Genomic DNA, 20156 nt, shown 5'->3' with positions numbered 1-20156 from the left:
ATATGATTAAATACAAATTAGATGAGACAACGAACTATTCATATAATTTAACACTGGACAATAACTATGTAGATACCACAAGACGAAAAAATATTCTTTACACATATTTTGAAGAAATATGGGCCTTGCCTTGGTAACTAATGCAAATTTAAAATTCGAACAATCGTAACCAAATAATACTCTACATTATTAAGCTTACAATCGTATATGATTGTTACAAATTCATAATATAGTAATCATAACAATAATAAATAATACAATAATTATAGAACGAATAAATAGAAGACTATTTATTTAACTAAATTGCTAGAAACAAAATTTGTAATATTTTTGACAATCATTTTTCAATAAAATTTTACTTAAGTACAACTTGTGTTAAGTTCTTTACCCGTGGTTTCAAAAATGAAAGTTTTCTAGTATACTTATATTAATTTCTTTTCATGAAACATGAAACCCATGTATCGGCCAACATATTTGTACTGATATCCACATCGCATGTCTGAGGTAATAACTGCCTTCTGAGTTGTACATATTGACTTTGCACACTTGACTTCTAGCGCGCACAGTTGCGTAGCCGCGCAAACATTACTCACCATAAAGTCAAAGGTTGAGAAAATGTCATACTTCCAACCGTACAATTTGTTTATATAAACTGTTGTACCCCCTGGATCAAAATAGTTGTAGCCATATTGCCTATCCCGCTTTATAAATTATGTAATGCAAATTATCCAATGATTTTTAAAAGTTTGACTCTACATATATATATATATATATATATATATATATATATATATATATATATATATATATATTACTTCTTCCTATTTCAACAAGTCTTTCAATTTGAAATAAGTACAATCAAAAATAATTAAAATGTTTTTGGCAATCTTTGATATCTTTAAAATCGTTCGATTATAATTTATTGAAAAATAGTCGTTTTTTATTGAGTTTTTAGTTTTCAATAGTATATTTTATTTTATTTATTATACATTTATATTTATTTGTCTCTAATTAAATACTTTATTCAAATACATTTTTCCATAAAAAGACGTATTTACATGTATATGCATTTTTAAACGTCAAATAAAAATATTAGCAAAACTCATTATAATTTAATTTTGCCTGGTATCGTAGATAATTGTTTTGTAAATGTTAGTATGAATTACAAAATAACTGAAAATGTCTAACAATTTATAACCAACCGAATCATCAAAACCAAAATGTATGCAGGAAATCGACTCATCCTAAAGAAATATACCAAAATTTATAGGGTAAAAATTGCAATAGTTATTTATAGGGTATTCACAAAAGCGTGTAACAAACTTCTGTAGGTGATAGTACTCATCATTTCAAACTAAACATTTCATATAAGTTTATATGAAATGTTTTCGAGAAATGTATCGTTTAGCCGCTAGCTGCAATTTTGTATGTTTTATACAACAAATTATTATCTCAAAAACTAGTTGAGCTATAGAAACCCAATGTGGTACATAGATTTAATAGATAAGAGGAAAATTTTTAAAAAGTTATTGTCTTCTTTAATATTAACAAAAAGGCATTTGTTCAAAATTTTCAAAGTAAAATAACAAAAAAACCAGAACGTTTATAACAAATTTACAAGATATCACCATTTCAATTTTTTAATTAAAATTCTAACGGTACTTGTTTTAACTAAATCCGTCAATGCATAAGCGAGCACGACATTTTAAAGGTACCAAGCCGTGAGCAGCAAACATTTTATCTTTTGATTGGAATTAGCTGTTTTACATATGTTATAACAGTTTTACAAGATACCAACTATTTTAAAATTTGTATTACAATTCCAACGGCACTTGTTTCAACAAAATCCGTCTACGCATATGCCAGCACGACCATTTTAAAGATACGCTTCCACAAGCCGGGAGCGCCGAACATCTCAAAGTTGCTTGTTATATTTCATCTCATGGACAAGCCGCACCATAAATTTTTCAATTTACTTTATACATTCTTCAATAGTTTACATATAATTTATAATTACTTTAACTGTTGGAAATGGGCATTAGTGATTCGATTCTGTTTAAATGTAAAACCTTGCAGACCATTACAGAACCTCACATAAGTTTGTACCTACTACATTAGTGTTAACTTTACAAGTATAAACCATATTAAATTGTAGAATTAAATTATTTATCTTTTCATACGTAACCGCATTTACAAATATCGCCATTTTTATTTTGAAATTATGTTTTCCATTCTCTAAAACCCTTTATTTCTTTTTCATTATATTTGGAAACGAGTTACTATACAGAGTGTCCCGTAACTCTCAGGACAAAGGTATATCACGTTATTGCTTGGATCAAGACAAAAGATATTTCAACTTATGAACATGGGTCTCCGATGTTTAGTTTCCCATCTGTCCATCTGTATGTGTTTTTTATAAAGAATTAATATATTCAAAAATAATAAATTAAATCATACCGAATTGGGCTCAAATGTTTACAAAAACAAGATCAGTTACTGAAAAAATATTATGAAATTATCTTTGGTATTTTAAAAATTTATATTCTCAGCGAATAGCCAACAATGCAAAACTGAACAAACGGCAGCTATCAATGTGTGCAATTTCTTGTCAAAGTAAAACTGCTTTAAATTAATGATTTATTATTCGATTTAAATCATGTTAGTGTCATTAGATTTGTGATAAAATCCTCTATTGTGATTGTGATAAATTTGTAATAACTGCCATTCTTGTAATTCTTGAGAAAAAGGGCCGACTTTAAAGATATTTAAAGTTTTAATGGCCGCCATTTTGAAAATACTAAAGATAATTTCATGATGTTTTTCAGTAATTATTCTTGTTATTTTAAACATTTGAGCTACAATTTATATAATTTAATTTATTATTTTTGAAGATATTAATGTTTTTATAAAAAAAACACATACAGACAGACAGATGGGAAACTAAGCATCGGAGACACACGTTCATATGGTGAAATATGTTTGTATTGACCTGAACAATAACGTGGTATACCTTTGTCCAGAGAAATACGGGACACTCTGTATATAATTTATAAATGAAACTCTCCAATCCAATGATTTAAATTTGTCTTTTTCTTCTAAACAATTAACTTTAAAAAGCTCTGGTACCAAATGCAAACCTCTGTTATTACTCTCCTAACATATCTTAAATTATATATGTATATAAAGCCCATTTTAATATTAAATTAACATATCTTTATTTAAACTAACACATTTCATGTAAGCTGTAGGGTTGATTGGGTGGCTTTAGTGGGTGTGGTGGGAGGAGGGGCTGGAGTGCATAGAGTGCTCTTGATTACTGTGTTGTGGATGGGGGCAAGAGTCGTTCTTCATACTACTTTCGCAAACAACTTACCGCACCACCCGTCCTGCTACCCTCTTGCTCTTCTAGTCAAGTAGCCCAAGTAGTTTCCGAGAAACTCGCCTTCTAGACTAATCCGCAATTTTCTCATTAATTTACTGAGCCGCAATCTTAAACGTAAATTACTTTCGTGCGCATATTTAATTGTTTCACTAACTAGTTGGTATAAATAACTTTCCTTGTTTCTAATTTTACACATTATTATTCAGCACGAAAACGACGTGCTTGACCATGACCTTTAAGTTGCTTTGAAGTTGATTCATTCTTTTAGCTTTGAAGTTTGACATGGTACGGGCACGCGTCTATAATTGGAGGGTGTTATTTCTTGGGAAAGCCTTATTTATTAAAACACTACATTTCACTTATTGCATTTTGAGAATATTGGAGATGATAGCAAATTATATACACTATGCATATTATGTGTTCATTTTCGGTATTAACACAAATTTGTCTGTATGTATACAATTACATTAATTGCAACCAGTGTCTATAAACATTTTGTATTTCAGTTTCAGGTAATATGGCACAGATAATATTGATGGTGTGCATTCCTAGGAACGATGTTAAGATATTAGATAGTTTAGTTTACTTAGTATCCTTGATTCCGTTTGTTCTCATGGCACAAAAAGTTGAGAATTACACTTAGTCTTAAAAGGACTTCGCGCTTCCGGCGTGACAGGATATTTTGGATGAGTAAGGTTTGGGTAGAGGCCTCATCCTGTCGAGGTCCACGAGGAATGATTTTGGGCATTAATCTCAGTTATGTCCTATTGGAAGAAATGAAGGCCAGCCAGCTCTGTATCAACCCCTGAAGTCAAAGAGGGCAGGTGGTGGTACGCCCCTGTTTCTAGGTTAGCAACTGCCTCTAACACTAAAACCACGACCATACTATGCTGATTAGCAGCCTTTTATTACTAGCCGCTGGTAATATTGCCAGCAAGCGGCCTAGTCTGATCCAGAACCAGCAGCTGGTGAATGCCAGCGTGCTAGTGTTTACTAGTGTTACTTTGTATCGCTGACTACCCTCAGCTGGCAGTCACGTGATCCCATCGCTGGCGCCAGCCCGCCAATGTAAACCCTAGTAGCTCAAAGCGGCTGGTGCATTAAGAAGTGTCTAGTTGGTTATATGCAGTGTTTAGTTTCGTACACTGCATTTTCACTTATTTCTGTGAATAACAGTGAATAAAACATTAGAGGTCTGAAAAAAACATTAAAAAGTCTTACTGATGTCCCCAGACCGTTTCTTCTTAATATCAAGGATCTAACCCACCACCGCCTTTTCTTCCGTTTCAATATCTGTTCACACAACTCTCTAACTCCAACATTTAACACAAGTCACAAAACGTAACGACTCACGCCAATAGAAGACATGTATTTATATGTATATGTATTTACTTATAATGTGAACCCTACAGATCCGCTGGCTGATGGCGTTACGTACCAACGGCTGGTTGGTAGCGGCTGTTAAACATCCTAGTGAGACCGCGGCTTTAGGGAGCCCCACCAACTCCAACAGTAATCCCTGTAGCAGATTAGACCTAGTATACTTGATTATTCCCCGAAGAAGATTGTTAAATTTTGATCAAAAATATATTACGTTTAATTAAACGTTGACGAAATTTGAAATTCTTAGATAAAATTGCATCATATGTTTTAATCATACGATCAAACCGACTTATCATGCCTAAAATAATTTATTATATTTTAAAAATTTTATGACTCTTTAAATTGAAATTTATTAGTTAATACCAGGATTGATCAACGTTGAGTAGTGTTTATACAGCTTAGTTCAATTAATCAGGCCTGATGGAAGATGTTCGTGTGGAGTGGGTTGTTGTGAATTAATAAATAATTATGAAAAATGTTATAAAGACACGTTTTTTCAATTATCAGTTATTTGGTTTAAAAATCTGAAAAATGTATATCAATAACAGTTTACAAAGAAGTGTGAAATTTTAAAAATAGATGCCTAGTCATTTTACAATAACTATACCGTCAGTTTGATGTTTATTATGGTTTTGTTAAACTTAAGTTATATTTTATCTTTCACAACTAAAACAAAATGTTGTACGAAGATTCGGTTTTTTCTGTTTTACTAAGTACAATAGTCAGGAATAAACGGTAACATTAAAACATCGTTATGCTATCTTCGAGGACAGTTTTGATGATTTTATATTTCAAAAAAAATAAAACGAATTAGCTTAAAAATATACTGAGGTCTTTCACAAATGTTACCAACGCACTAAGTTTTTAAAAACCCCCAACGAAATGTCTAACTCTAATTTCGCTATCCGTAAGTTAGACTGGTGTCTGACGTAAACAGTGAGGCCACCTGATTATTGAGTTATTGAACTTTAAATTGTGCTTCATGACGTTTTGTAAGCTTTAATAAGTCCTTAGGGGCAGAGAGCGCTTTCCTATATATTTAATCAAATTAAACTCGATAAAAATGTCGTTTCATTCAGAACACCATTAAAGTTTGTTGGAAAAACAAGTGTTGGTTATATAACTAAAATTTGTTCCTTGTATCAAATTTAATATTAAACGTTCGGGCAAAGTGTCGACCTTCGTCGTAGGTAGGAGTAAGGCTGCTGCTCTCAATAGAGAGGCCACGGGTTCGATTCCCGCGAAGGTCAATATAAATTTGTTGTATGTTTGCACAGCTTTCCTTGCTATACGATTAGTGTTATAATTAAAAAAAAAATGCCATTGGTATATAAAGACAGAAAATAAAGCTATCGTATATCAGGACATCCTACCCAGAGTAAGCCTTATAGCTTTCTCATATGCCCAGACCATAAGTAAGAACAGATAGATAAAGACTCTTGTATGAAGCTTACAGGTTTATACAGCTCAAGTTTAATTTGGCATTGGAAAAATTGCTATTTTTTCTTTCAAATTTGAAAGTAAAAAGCAATGAATGGAAAGTACGGCGCAGTGGACGAAGGTTATGACCATTGTAAACGTGATAAGCCACAATTACACTGGGGATCTCGTGTCGGATCGCAATTATATGAAAACCGCAATTATTTAATTGACGATCTCGAGTCTAAAAGCACTTCAAGGTCAACAACAAGGCAGCAAGAGATCCGCCACCACAGAACACTTCAGACCTATGACGCAGAACCGAAGAATAGAAAGGGTCATCCTTTGATTGAACACGTGCCATCCTGGTTCCGTCAATACCACCGCGATAATAAATGCTCTTAACTAAACTATGACGTCAACGCATATATATATATATATATATATATATATATATATATATATATATATAAAATAACCCAGTTTATCTGTGCGTTATATATAACATATATATGTTAAAGGCAACATTGTGTTAACACTTATAATACAATTTATCGTTATTGCTCTTACATTAATACATTTTTGGGCTTGAGGCTACAATTTTATATAAAGATTATGTTAAAAATACTAACTGGTGTACACAATAAAGCCGCTCAAATGATTTTTTATAACCTAACTCGCACGTCGTCTAAATATAATTAATGTTATGTCAGTAAAGTCGTTAAAATAAATGTGTTTTTTATAGTTATCAACTTCAATTACTTACTGTCATTTAGTTAACTATGCTAGAACAAGTTATTGTAAATAAATTGTGTTCTAAGCTAATTTAAAATACTTTTTCACCCGTCTTCATGATTATCAAAAGTAAAAAAAAAAAACTATTTCTTTGATATTGTAATGTTGTGGCGACATATCCGTTGATTAGCATATTTTAAATTATACGTATGAAAGTAACGTAGCCTATTGTTTATGATGTAGCAAATTAATCTCTTCTTCTATAATGTTTACGTTAGTTTAAAGGTTTCTTTATGTCTTTATGTTACAGTTTTTTATATGGTTTGCTCAGTTTGAAACTTATAACTAAATTCGTGAAACTAATATTTTCTTATGTCTGTTTTGAATACAATTTAAATCAAACAGAAAATGGCATTAGCGTATCTAGTTGTATGTGCCACTCCAAATGAAGCCAAATATACAATCAATAATACTGTTATAGGACTAACTGATTTTATTCTCGATGATAATCGATCATTGATTAATCCGTGGGGTCATTAATGAATTGTTCAATTGTAAAAATTCCTCTTCCTTCGTAACCCCTCCGGTCCGACCAAACCAATTTCAGAAAAATATTATGCCTGGACTTTGATGTAGATATACAAATATTTAAAACCGTCTTTAGCGTCCCAGAGTGACAAGAAACTGGTAATGTACCCATACAAATAACATATACTTTTTATAAAAAATTAAGTTTGAATTTCGCACATTCCTATATCTCAGTTAATCAGCTATTTAATTACATGATACTTTATCAATTGTTCACACCATTGGATCAAGTTTAATCAGTCAATCATGAATAAATTTGATTAAACTATTTTATCAAGCCAGATGGGCGATATCATGGTTGATGAGACTTAATCCTGATCTGGTAGGTTTTAGTTACATTTTGATCATACAGTATCTGATCAAAGTATTCATACAACAAAAATACAACCCAGAAATACACATAAGTTATGATGTTATAAACATACTTATTTGATTTATACAGCTTAAATATTTGTATTACCGTTGTTGTAAATGATTTTTTTTTTTTTTTTTTGAACAGCTATACACTGTTATTTGTTCATTCTCAGTATTAGAATTGAACCACTATGTATGCTAATAAATACGATCAAGCATTCCTATAGTGTATTGTAACTAGTTTCAATATTGGTTTTGTATCTTCATGACGTTAATACAAAAATTAATACTTGACAAATCAACATTTTACTGTATCTATAGGTGCTTTTCTTTGCAGTGTTCTTTTTAGTGCTGTATTAAGGAAAAAACATTGAGAAAACTACAATAAGCAACTCACAAGAGAAAATCATGTGCATATAATTAAGTTGTTTAGTTAAAACCATATTTTTGTATTGCTGTGATTAAGTTGTTCGTATATTTACTTGCTTATTCATAATCTCATGTTTTTTAAATAGCTTGATTGAGTTTTGATTATTGATATGTTCAGATATGATGAGAAGAATATTTGAGATAACCTGATTGGGTAAAAGGGTACATGTTAAATAGGGTGTAAACAACACGTTGAAATGTTGTAAGGTACAGCCTGATGCAAATGAATGGAATGCCGTTACCAGACCCATTAGACATTTCAGACAAAAGGAATGCATCAGAGAAGTGGGAATGCACTGTTCAAGATTCAAGATACGAGTACAATGGAATAATTATATCCCACTGATTGAAATGAGCGAATCAGAGCAACAAGAACGCACAGAAAGCTATATTTCATTTTGTCATTGGTAGAGGAGTTTTACAGCTACGTACATATAGTACGTATACTAATACTAGTAGTATTATTTAGGGATTAGATTAATACTTTAATGAATCGATAAACGTAGCTCATGAGTATTAACGATATGTGTCTATTACTGCATACCAAATTCCACACCCTATACAAATACGCAAAACCTATATTAATAGATTACATGAAATTGATACATCCGTCATCATTATTTGTTACGCTCTACGTTTGTGAGCTATACTATACTTAAAGCAGTGTTATACTTTCAAATCATGCATTGTCAATACCAAATTTTAAACAAATTGTTACTTGTTGTTGTTTGTTGAAATTGTTGTTGGTATTGATTCATTATGTAATTTGTCAAATCTTGAAGTATATGGATTCTTCCATGTGTAAAGCTTTTTGCCGGTTTTTGTTATTGTAACTTACGCAAAACGTTTTTATCTAAGGAATGAGCTCCACTCTCCAAACCACTAAGTTGTGCCTTTAGGGGGAAACTTTTCTAACAAAAATAAACTCTCAACAGATTTTAAAATTCAAATTTTGTGATAAATGCGTGATAAGTACAAAACATCACAATGCTTTTAAGAAACCCTATTTCGGAAAATTGCGTAAAGGCTATTACAGCATTCTCAGAAATGATTCCAAGAAACTGTGGGACTGGAGATGTTTATGCAGCATAAGATGATATTCCTAAGAAACGCTTCTTCGCAAATTTATTGTAGAAAAAATAACAAACTTGTAAAATTCTAATTTACATCCAACAAATATTAAGTTTTTAGACGGTAACAAAGTAGGCCTACTAGACTTGAAAAGTAACTGATAATGCGTGTGAGAAATTTAACAGCTACCCATACTGGAACCAATATTAAGGTTTTTGCGGCGGGACTTTACACGCATCAAAAGTGAAGTAACATGGCAATTGAAAATAAACTTCAAAATAAATTTTAGGTGACAAAGAAGTCAGAATCCACTCTTAGAGACTCTGGATTTCCTTAGATTGGGATTACTTTCTATCGATAAAGGAGTTGAAATTAAGAGCGTACTGAAGGTCCGGTTCTTGTCAAGACATTTTTTTTACATACGAGTATATGAATGCTTAGGACACCTGAAGGTTATTATTATTTCAAACTGGTTAAACAATAAAGATTTTCATATCTCTACCAAAATTATATCCTTCAGTTTTACATAGACGAATAAGGAACGAAATTGACAGTCTACTGTATGTTATTGAAAATTTAACAGATACTGCAAAATTGGTTAGTGCATTAGTTGTTGTCGAGAAACCTATAAATTAACAAAATTCACAGACCCATCCGTATTAGGTAAACAAAACAAATCAACGACCTCACTATTAATTGTCATCAGCCATAATACAGTTACCATCTCTAAAAGAGTTTATATATTCAGCAAGTTAGATACAATGAACGGATTTTGGAATATAAAATAAACTAAGTAAGTAAATTTTACAGCTTTGTGGATATTATTTAACAATACCGTTCGCTCAGATCACCATTTGATGTGAAGTCAGCTCCAAAAGTATTTCAGAGAAGGATTTCTGAAGACTTAAAAGAAATTGGAAGGGGTTATTGTTATTGCACATGATGCCATAGTGTGAAAACAACCAATATGCATTTGATGTGAAGTCAGCTCCAAAAGTATTTCAGAGAAGGATTTCTGAAGACTTAAAAGAAATTGGAAGGGGTTATTGTTATTGCACATGATGCCATAGTGTGAAAACAACCAATATGCATTTGATGTGAAGTCAGCTCCAAAAGTATTTCAGAGAAGGATTTCTGAAGACTTAAAAGAAATTGGAAGGGGTTATTGTTATTGCACATGATGCCATAGTGTGAAAACAACCAATATGCATTTGATGATGACAACTGATGTAATAAAAGGTTTTTAGAGCGAGCACAGAGAAGATAAACTTAAATAAATATGAAATTGATTTGAGGCAGGTGACGTATACGGGAGATTTGATAAGCAGTGAAAGTTTAATACCTCTCACAAATTATCAATTTTAAGAATATGACATAGCCAGAGAAAACATAAGAAGCACGGTATCTCCTTTTTAATTCTTATCAAGAATGACCGAAGAAGCAGCATAAAGAATAAGATTTAATGGACTTGTCAACATTTACTAACTGTACTTGCCAACAACAATGTGGTGTAATTGTAGTTACATTGAACTGCATTCCATAAATTAGTGAACTTGAATACGTCAGCCCCTACTCTTCAGTACTATAATCGAGGCAACTCCGTAATTCTTCAGTGTGGTATAACTTGGTGTCCCTTTATTACACGATGGAAAGCCTGTTGCTTATATTTTTCTAGAGTTCTAAACTTAGTTACCTTTAGCTCAAATCTAGAAGGAATGTTTATCTGTGTTATATCCATTGCAAAGGTTTGAATAGTATCTTTTTTGAAAACAAGATACTCCTATAACAGTTGTGACAAATCACAAACTTCTATACACGAATAACTAGCAATTTGTGCAATTACCCCAGTCATGCAATCTAAAGAACAAAGCACAACTGTGTTTCAATATCAATAACGTACATCACCATCGGGCTGAACATGTCACTCGATTCACTTGGGATCTTCGGTTTTTAAATGTACAAAAAAGCAGGAGATTATCTTTAAAAACAAATTAGTAACAAAAGCAATTATATACTGTAGTTAAATGATATCAGTATGTGCTCCTCAAATTGGAGAAATTTCCGTTTGATGTAGTTCATAAAGGAGGATAAACTATGCTTCTGTATGAAAAAGTATTTGTTACCAGACCAACGGAGGAAAAGTTAACATTTCATTTAGATTCATGTTACATTTATAACATCAAATGTAGAAATTCTGAGTACGATTGAGCAATGAACGTCCCTCGAGCATATCAATCTGGCCAATGACCCCTTGTGTTAACTAAAACTAAACATAGCTAATGATACAGTATTTAAAGTTCTGGATGAAATTATACGACTTGAAAAAAGAACTCGTCTACGTAATGAACTTCAGATATTTCTAACCAATCGAGGTGGAATGAAGATGGAATAATCTAAGTGAACAAAGTAATATACCAGAGTATATGAAAAACAGCTAAAGATGAATATTTCTGGCCAGATATGGAAAATGGTATTCGGACAGAAATCGAGAAATGTAAGAATGCAAAAGTTATGCCCCAGCACAACGAAACAGACAATTATTATTGTGCCAAACACGATCCAACTCATGGGAAAGAATAAAGAAGTAACCCCGAGTAAAAAACCAGCCCTTTAGCCCTGGGTAGAAGCCTGGACTATGGAAGAGTAGAAAGTAAAAAGTAGAGTTTAGATCTGACATAGTTGATTCGGAAAAAGCCTTTACTTAGAAAAATATAATAAGTTCGTTTTTTCAGATGTTGACACATATAATTTAGTTTTTTTGTTTGTAAAGCCTTCATTTAGTTGTACACATAATTTATTTTTTTATTCAAAACCATTCGTTTTCGTAACGTTTTGGGTTATGTTTATTGGTGGTTCAGAATAAAATTCAAAGCATATTTTCAAGATTGAAAATGGATTAGTAGCTGGGTTTCTAAATCAAGAAGCATCATTGTATATTGAAATAAGAATTTTTGATGATATCCCATTTTACTCATTCAAGACACGGGATCGTGTATATTTATCACACAGGCGTTCTAAAGCTTTAACACTTTAGTACTAATAGTTTATATTTTTTGAGTCATAGACTAAGTATTTATTAAACAATAGATGTTCTATCTACAAGTTGTTTCTTATTTTTTGAACCAATCGATACGAACTTAGTTATGAAAATGGAGTAATCTTAAAAAGTGAAAGACTTGCTGTACCAGCGTCCATGAAAGATATTTAAAAATGTATTTTTAAACGGTTATATAAATAATTGTATTATTTTTAATACACTAAATAGAACGTTTTATCCTGAATATCTACATCACGATTGTGATAAAGATTTCTAGTTTGAGCCTTCATTCTTTGTTTGTATTTTTATACAATAACTATTACACGGCGGGGCACCACTTCAAATTTTGAATGAAACACGTTCTCCAATTTGGGGATATACCCTCAACATTTTAAATGCACCAAAAAGTGATACCGTTAAACTATACTTGTTCCCTAAGTTTCCTTAAAGGTTAAAGGCTCATCCAAAGTAAATGTTTGAAACTAAATAAAAAGTGTTAAAATTCATATAAAACCTTTCTTTGACGACTTTCAAACTTATCTGAGCCGAAAATGAAGAGCAATATTCTCGCTTACCGAAAATGTTATGTTAATAATTATATTTAAATATAGAATTATGTGTTGACCTAATTTGTAAATATAAATACAGTTCTTTATTTAAATCAAATCACGGTTAATTGCTAAATGTATTAAATCCTGATTTAAATGCAGTGGACAACAACCATTTACGTTTGTTTGGTAATAACTTTCGACAGTGGTGTTTTCAGCAGTTGTGATTGGATGGACTATCAGTTAAGATATGTCACAACGTTACCGCAGTTACATTACAATACACACATCATCAATACAACAGTACCATCCGTTGTGGCTGGACACTTATCTCGTTTATTATTTTATCCTGTCTGTAATAAGATAATAATAATTTTTATTGCAGTTTGACAATATGTACATTGTATTGCAAGCGTCATTTGTTTTAACTCCTATAGCTAAAGCATTCACACATACATTCAAACATACATAAGTGATCATTCATTCTCTCATTCAGTATTATTAGGACCGTCACACCCGCACAGAAATTAGAGATTAATTATCCCAGCGGCATGTCAGGAACTCATCGACAGAGTAAAACGTATTTGACACCAAAAGGTGTTTCAACTAAGCTTTGTAATGATTAAAACTTTGAGTGCGTTTTAGCTCTTCAGGGAGCCAATTAATTAGCATGACGGCAAATTGTTAGGGAAGGTTCGCAAAAGAAACAGTTCTGTGAAGACGTAAGATATCCCTGCCTCTAGTCCCATAATTGTGGACCTCCCTGCCCTGCACTAAAGTACACCGCGAAATGCAGTATAATACCACTTCAAGAATATAGAGGCAGGGTAATGTCAGCAACCCAAGCTCCGTGAAAACATCTCTACACGACTCTCTGTAGTTTAACCCAGAAAGAATTCTGACCGCTTTCTTCTGAAATCTGAATACTCTCAAAAATTGTTGTTGGGAACAGCTTCCCCAAAGTCGAATTCCGTACGAGAGGTGAGAATAAACAAGGCCAAAATAGGCCATTCGTAAGACTTCCGGAGAACATGTTTTTAACAAGATGGGCAATGCATGAATACCTGACGTTACCTTAGCACAAACTTTGTCAACGTGATCATTCCAAGTCAGACCTTGGTCAAGGTACATTCCTAGAAATGTTTTGGAGTCTATAACTTCGAGGACAACATCTTTCACAAACACACAAGGTTTTGTTGAGTTTTCCTGACGGTTTAGAGTGAACTTCATAACTTTTGATTTAGATTGGTTTGTCTTCAGATTAATTTCGGAAAGACTTTTAAAGCAAGAATTCAGTTCTATAACAGAACCAATTTCCAAATCTTGAAAAGTTTTTGATGAAATACAGAGAGTCGTATCATCGCAGTACTTAACCATTCGTCCATTTTGGATCGTCGATTTTAAATTGTTTACATATATCAAAAACAAAACTGGGCCAAGTATTGATCCCTGAGGGACACCGTAAGGCATATCAACCTTTTCTGATATGACATTCCCAATCTGAACGCTCTGATCCCTTTCTTTGAGATAAGACGAGAGCCAAGCAAGCGGTAGACCACGAATGCCATGTGATTCTAACTGAAGTAGCAGTGTCTCATGATGCACGTAGTCAAAAGCTTTTGACAGGTCAAGAAATATGCTTAGCACATGGTCCCGCCTGTCCAGACCATCGACAACCGATTCTATAAGATATGTAATTGCATCTATAGTCGACCCGTTTTTTCCTAAATCCAAATTGTTCCGAGTCGATAATATACAGATGTTCCAAAAAACACACCAGTCTCTCAAGAAAGACTTTCTCATAAACTTTACTCAAAATAGGAAGAATTGGGATTGGTCGATAGTTACATGTTTGAAGTGGATCGCCTTTTTTAAATATTGGAATTGCTTTAGATGATTTTAAGGTTGACGGAAAAATTCCTTTTTCAAAAGAAGCATTTATCAATTTTGTCAGTGGGGTTAAAATGTGCTCATAGCATTGCTTGAGCAGCCACACAGACATACCAATTTTGTCACAGGGTCTTTTTGACTTCAGTCCCTGCACAACACGGGCCACCTCCACATCGCTAACAGGATACAATACCATTGATGACACTGGTTCATGCCCCGAAAAATGAGAACATTTAAACAAAGGGATAAGCTCAGCAACTGATACAAAAAATTTCTTAAATTCGATTGCCACTTCTTTTGGCTCATCAGTAACTTATTTTTTAATTAAATTTTTGTTTCATATTTTTTGAAAGATGGGAGGTTTATTAATAATCTTCCAAGCAGTTTTAGAAAAGTTTTCAGCCTCTTTGAGAGCGCGACTTATGTCATAAGCTTTAGCGGCTCTGATGACTTTTCTGTATATTCTCTTAAAGGATGTATAAAAGGTCCTGAAATTGTTGTCCTTACTTTTAATAAAGATAGAGTGATAATTTTTTAATTTATCCCGTGATACAAGAATACCTCGAGTGATCCAGGTATTTTTTTGAGATCTTGTTGTATTTTTAACTTTTTTGAAAGGACAAGATCTGTATAAATAAAAGGATTGAAACATGAAATGACATCCTGCGCAAAGTGATCAGAGATAACAGGGCTAATTACGTGGACTGAAGTGTTAGGAATATTTGTATTCACGTTGTCGATGGCTATGCTAGTCGTTGGAGTCACTCTAGTTGGCTCGTTCACTGACCAATTTAGATAGAAAGTGTTAAGTGTATCGCGTAGCCGTTGGGTTTTGGGGTCAGTGTGGTCCAGAACATTTATATTTATATCTCCAATTAAAATAAATTTAAAAATTTGCGAAAAGAAATAATTGAACAAAGTTTCAAGTTTTTCAAAAAACGTATTAACACATCCACTTGGTGATCGGTACAATCCAGCGACTAAGACTTTTCCAAGTGACTTTGTTTGGATTTTGATGCAGCCTGACTCGAAATTTAATTCTGAACAATAATTTATCTTTACAGGCTGGAATTAAATACATGTTTTGGTAAAAATTGCCACACCGCCCCACTTGTATTCACTTCGGTTAACATGAACAAATGTGACTTTGATTATAACTTTGAAAGGTTACGTTTATAACTCAAATCAATGGACTTGTGCACACTGCATGTATGTAAAAAGGTCTCATCAGGCATTTATGCTCTGAGATACCTGTCAAAATTTTGTTCAAGGCAGATCATGAGAACGGCTTACTATGGAGTTGTATTTCCTTATCTGTCCTATGGCATTGCATTATGGGGCAGTTGTGGGAATGCAGCTTTTCTGAGACTTTTCAGACTACAAAAGAGAGCGCTCAGAGCGATTCTGAAATTGAAAATTAGAGATTAGTGTAGAAATAAATTTAGGGAACTTGAGTTTTTGTCACTGCCCTGCTTATACATATTTGAGACAATAATATATTGCCGTTCGAAGTCTGTGTTGACGCAGGGTGGGACGTTCATAATTACAATACTAGAGGCCGGGAAAATTTCAGAGTTGCCCAACATAGACTAAAATCTTACGAGAACCTATCATCTGAAGTTGGTGTAACATTTTTGAACAAACTTCCTGATAATATAAAGAACCAGACGAACCCTTTGCATTTTAAACGATTGATTAAGCGTTATTCAATATTAAATGAGTTTTATAGCGTGAGCGAGTTTATGGAACATACAACTTGATCGGACATCTCTCACTGGGTGTTGACATGTCTATTCTTATGTTGACATTGTTAATTTTAGAAGTAGATCTTTTTTTTTACTAGGTAAAACAATTTTTTAAATAAAATAATTTTAAACATTAACATAATTTATTGATAAATCTATAGAATTACACGATAGTTATAGAGTTATGACGATTGCTATACAGATTTTGTATTTGTCTTCTGGCAATAAAGAATTGTGATTGTGATTGTGATTGCAGTTTCTAATTGGATTTGTACAGTGAAAATCAAAATGTTTATATTGATCCACAAAATATGGTGTAGAACGTAAAAACCTCACTAACATCCCTTTTATATTAATTTACAAATAACAGACAACACAATAGAACAATAGTGAATGAAAGAAAAATACTCATATCTTTAGTGACAGGAAGAAAAGCATCACTTTCTTTATTACAATTGAGATACATTTCGCTTGATATTTTCCGTCAACTCCGTAAACAATTAACTGATCTGGGATGAAGAGACTGAGACAGGTCGGATGACAGCCATGTTTTTATACATGTTTGCTCCTGGATTAACAATGACTCAATAAGGATTGAACTTGACTATGAAAATCGATAAGGTTACATACCTTTCCGTCATTAATCCAACCTTTTATTTCAACGATGTCTATTTTCGGGATCGATGTCTCATTGCCAAATCATGTCGTCAATTCGTTAAAACTGAACTCGTTACCAAATTAAATAGAACTACACACAACACGAATAATAAACAAAGAAAACAAACACACACGCACGAAAACACTCAACACAATTACGAAATCGAATTTTAATATATGGCAGGCCATTAACAGGGTATATATAGAGCTAATAAAAGTCACGAAAAAATAATACAACGTTTTGAAGAAACAAGCTCAGTGAAAAATCAAACTAAATCTGGAAGACCAAGAGCAGCAAGAACCGAGGAGCATTGTCTGAAGGTGTACTAATGTTGAAAACCCACATGTGTCAAGAGGCGTGGCCATTCCTCAGGGATCCGCTTGTATTTTACATGATAATCAATACAAGAAAAACAAAATTCATCTTGCACGAGTTGAACGAAGATGACTTCGATCGAAGGGTACAATATCGTGATGAAATGATGAGTAAAACAGACAACCAGACGCTTAACTTTAATTATAATGTATTTAGTAAGTTCATGCTGTCGTTATGTTTAACTATGTGTTGATTGATACACAATTATCGTCTCTTGAGTGATGCCAATCATTACTGGGTGCGAGAACACCATATCAACATCTCGAAAAATTCACGTTTGGCTAGGTGTGATGAGAGGACGAGTTATTGGACCATCCTTCATTGTAGGGAAACTTGTTGGTGACGTATATTTATATACGTTCCAGCAACAGATAATTCCAATAATACGGATAAATTCAGAGGTGAGTTTTATCCAAACAGACAGAGCACCTCCATATTATAGCCGGCAAGTATGCCACTACTTCGATAATGTTTTCCGAAATCGATGGATAGGTAGACGTAGATTTATATTTTCTTTACATTCATTGGTAGCATTCAAAACATACGGGTTACAAAGAAATCTCTACTTTCCCTAGTTTGAAACCTTTTATAAATACCTTAAAAATAAGAAGTCGCTGAGTGTTACTTGAAATTTACAATGTTTAGCTGCTCCAAAAGATTACTTATGTCTAGGCTGTAAGTTGTTAATATTGTGACTTCTAAAACTTTCAATTCGTCACCATTTTGTACTGAGTTAAGATAGATACCTCTACTTTTCGTTTTTAGTTTTCTTTTATCAGAACCTTTAAAATGAGCTGGGGTCACTCGATGGGGCTTATTGTTTGACATTTTTTAGTTTCCTCTAAAATACCCCATTTTGGGTTTGTGAACGAAGTAGTAATTATGCTCAAAAGGTACTTCATATCACAAAATGAAGGTGTGCGGAGTTTAGTTTGTCTAGTGTGAGCCGCTCGTCTGGGTCGTCTCCAGACTGTTTATTAACCCAGTGTGTAGCACGACCACTTTAAAGGGACGCTTGCACACACAGGGAGCAGCTATTTGTTGATCTCGGCTTGTGCAAGTGCACCTTATGTATAGACGTATTTCGTTCAAAATAGTACCGTTAGAATTGTTATAAAAATTTCAAAATAGTTGGTATCTCATAATTTTTAATTTATTTAAAACAGCTAATGCCTTTTAAATGGCGAAATGTTTCTTGTTCCCAGCTTGTGCAGACACACCTCTCAAGTGGTCGTTACTCGCTTATGCGTTGGGATTTCCTTGAAAAACAAATAATGTATCGTTGGAATTTTTATAAAATTGCAAAATATTTGATAGTTTGTAAATTGTTTTTAACTTTAATGGTTTTTTTTGTTATTTGACTTTAGACATTTTAAAGGCGCCATTTTGTTTATTGATAAAATCATACATTTTTCAAGTTTTCCCCTTATTAACCTATGTGCAAAGTTTGGTATATGTAGCTACACTAGTTTTAGAGATATAAATTTTTATAAGAAATACAAAATGGCGGCTAGCGGCTAAACGACACATTTAACGACCTACATTTATAGGACATTTTTGTCTGGAATCATAAGTAACCACAGAAGTGTGTGACACTCTTTTGTAAACACCTTGTATACATTCCTTTGGATTTTTGTAAATCATGTGTAGTTTTTCTTAATTTGATGTTTTAATTTAAACCCATTTTAAGATTTTATGTTGAACCAGACATTTTTGTCTGGAATCATAAGTACTATCAACCACAGAAGTTTGTGACACTCTTTTGTGAACACCCTGTATACATTCCATTGGATTTATGTAAATTATGTTTAGTTTTTCTTAACTTGATGTTTTAATTTAAACCCCTTATAAGATTTTATGTTGAACTAGCGATATTAACAGAAAAACTAACAGGTTAGTAGGATGGTTATGCCGCACTTTTGATAACTCACAATTTCTAAGAAAAAAATACAGGAATAGAACCGTTTATGATTTAGCATCGTTCTAGTGACATACAAATCAAAACGTCCGTCTTTTGAGGTACAAAGCGTATTTGTTTAAAAAAAACTGCTTGAATTATGTTAGTTCACATAACATTTATTGCCGATATAAAATGTTTTATTTCAAGGTTATAACATATTGTGTATGGGTTAAATTCTCAACCCTTAAGTTAAATTTTCAGCTCTCCAGTGAACTTTACAAACAGCAACAAAAGTCCAAATACCCTTTGAATCTCGTGTAAACTGTGTAATTGTACCAGTCCGTGATACAGAGTTTATTTCGGAAATCACAATAAATGGAACAACTCGATCCTAAGGTCAGTTACACGAACGATATTTACAAGAAAATTTATATATGGTTTACACTCTTTGACAGTGTTCAGTCATCAATAAAATACTTTCAAGTGTAATGTGAAAGTATCTATTGAAAGAATGGAAAGTATCCCATTGATGGATGATTCTATGATTGATATAAAAATGGAAATTGAGTGATATACGATGATATTTATTCTACATCAAACGTCAACTACTTTACTGAGCCCAAGATAACAGGCGAGGACGTA

The 20156-nt window shown here is 32.8% G+C and overlaps 1 protein-coding gene across 4 annotated transcripts in view; it reads left to right on the top strand.

The window, feature by feature from the left end:
* Positions 1-20156, top strand: part of LOC124369325 (calmodulin-beta-like) — a 65769-nt gene that overhangs the window by 31793 nt on the left and 13820 nt on the right. The gene's annotated exons all lie outside the window — the stretch shown is intronic.

The sequence above is a fragment of the Homalodisca vitripennis genome, chromosome X (assembly GCF_021130785.1).
Source record: "Homalodisca vitripennis isolate AUS2020 chromosome X, UT_GWSS_2.1, whole genome shotgun sequence".
Classification (NCBI taxonomy): domain Eukaryota; kingdom Metazoa; phylum Arthropoda; class Insecta; order Hemiptera; family Cicadellidae; genus Homalodisca; species Homalodisca vitripennis.
Note: the sequence above shows the minus strand (reverse complement) of the source record. Positions and strands in the feature narration are given on the sequence as shown.